General features: G+C 51.4%; 1 pseudogene; it reads right to left on the bottom strand.

Moving 5' to 3' along the window:
* Positions 1–1983: 1983 nt before the first annotated feature.
* On the bottom strand, positions 1984–2078 carry LOC129400556 (U6 spliceosomal RNA; annotated as a pseudogene).
* Positions 2079–2366: the final 288 nt, after the last annotated feature.

Here is a 2366-nt window from a genome sequence, read left to right as displayed (position 1 = left end):
GTCACCCGCCAGACAGAGACTCCGGCCCAGAGTTGCCGCCTTGCGGTAGGTGTCGCTAGCTCCACGGAGGGGGAGTGGCGTGCCAGCAGCTCGAGGAGGAGAGGCCCGGAGGGGCAGGCGCCATGCAGGCACCATGAAGACACACGTGCACACATGCAAGCCGGGAGGCGGAGGGGGAGGGAGGCGCTGCTTCAGGGGAAGGGCTGGAACCACCTGTCCATCAGGTGAGGACTGGGCGCTCCCTGATGGGTCAGGAGAGCAGGACACACTCAGGCCTGGGGAGGAGGGTCCAGCTTGCGGCCAGGGAAAGCCCAGGAGGGTCGCGCCAGCAGGAAGGGGTCACTGACCCAGCCCCTGGCCAGGGAGGGCTCTGGGGAGAATTTCAGACTGTGTCGCAAAGCCCCAGTGCGTGTGCGCATGTGACAGCTCAGAAATGCATGTATGTATAGATTTTAACTGTGCCAAGCCCCACGGATGACACCCACTCAAAGGTACAGGTGAAAAGAAAATTGAACAAGGGCACTGGAGAGAGTACAATGGACAAGTGGTTGCCTTGCATGCAGCCGACCCAGGTTCAATACCGACACCCCACAGTGACCTCCCAACAGTTCAGGAGTGAGCACAGAGCCGGGAGTGAGCACAGAGCAGCACCAGATGTGATCCCAAAACAAAACAGAATAAAAACAAAAACCCCACAAAAACAAAACACAGAGCAAACCAAAATCAATCAATCCAAAGCAAAACAAAGGGCCAGGAATGTGATTCAGTGGTGGAGCACTCACCTGAGCACTCACCTAAGCATTCATCTGAGCACTTACCTGAACACTCACCTGAGCACTCACCTGAGCACTCACCTGAGCATTCACCTGAGCACTTACCTGAGCACTTACCTGAACACTCACCTGAGCACTCACCTGAGCATTCACCTGAGCACTCACCTGAGTACTCACCTGAGCACTCACCTGAACACTCACCTGAACACTCACCTGAACACTCACCTGAGCACTCACCTGAACACTCACCTGAACACTCACCTGAGCACTCACCTGAGCACTCACCTGAGCACTCACCTGAACACTCACCCGAGCACTCACCTGAGCACTCACCTGAGCACTTACCTGAGCACTCACCTGAACACTTATCTCGCACAAGGCCCTGACTTTGTTCCCAGCACTGACCCAAATAAACCCAAAGGAAGCAATGCTGTAATTGTTCAACTCAGCAGAGCTCATGAATAACCATAGAGAACTTCTACACCACTGAGAGTGTGTAAGGCCAAACAGTGGCCTGGCGCAGACACAGCAGGGGACCTGAAGATTCCGTTCAGCCCCCGAGGAACAGCCAAGCAGCTACTACCAGGAACTAGAACACCCCAGAGGGCCATGGAGGCAGCTGAGAGCAAGGGGAGGCAGGATGGACACTCAGGAGAGAGAGAGAAGGTTCTTCAAATGTGTCTATCTGAAACACGCATTCAGTTACTGCAAGAAAGGTCTGCGAAAGCGACTCTTTCCCTTTTTATTCAGCATTGTGACTAGTGGGCATAACCAAAGCAGTAGGATAAGAAAAATAAATAAAAGGCATAAAGATGAAGAGTGGGGAACGAAGGCATCTTGTAAAAGACCGCTTAAGAGCAACAACATAAAAAAATAACGTGCTTAGAAAATGGATGAATTTTCTTAGACATTGAAGACCATCAGAGTAACAGAGAGATGTCGTAGTTGCAGGTGAGAAGGTTTGGTGTCACGGATGCTTCCATGTCTAAATGTTTAAAAGAGTCACCTTGATTTCAATGTAGGGGCTGAAGAGACAGCACAGAGGGGCGGGCGCCTGCCTTCACATGCTGCCAACCCAGGTGTGGTCCCCATATATTCCCGCAAGCCCCGCCAGGAGTCATCCCTGAGTATAACTGGGTGTGCCGCCCTCCAAAGAAAACAAAATAGAAGTCACAAACTAGAAAAAAATCTTTACAAAAATTGGTCTAAAAAACAGTAGGAAATTGTCTACATTATCAGAAGTTGGCCATGCTAATCTTCTCTGTATCCTCCCAATTTTAGTATATGTGCTGCTGAAGTGAGCACGGCAGGTAGGGCGTTTGCCTTGCACATGGCCAACCCTGGTTTGAATCCTCCGTCCCTCTCGGAGAGCCCGGCAAGCTACCGAGAGTATCCCGCCCGCACGGCAGAGCCTGGCAAGCTCCCTGTGGCGTATTCGATATGCCAAAAACAGTAACAAGTCTCACAATGGAGACGTTGATGGTGCCCACTCGAGCAAATCGATGAGCAACAGGATAGCAGTGATGATAGTGATCAAAAGATGAGTCAGGCTGATGTTACAGTAGGATAAATATTTTAGGATATAGGCAACAA

Source organism: Sorex araneus, chromosome X (genome assembly GCF_027595985.1).
Source record: "Sorex araneus isolate mSorAra2 chromosome X, mSorAra2.pri, whole genome shotgun sequence".
Lineage (NCBI taxonomy): Eukaryota > Metazoa > Chordata > Mammalia > Eulipotyphla > Soricidae > Sorex > Sorex araneus.
The sequence above is the reverse complement of the archived record's forward strand: the minus strand, read 5'-3'. Positions and strand labels throughout refer to the sequence as shown.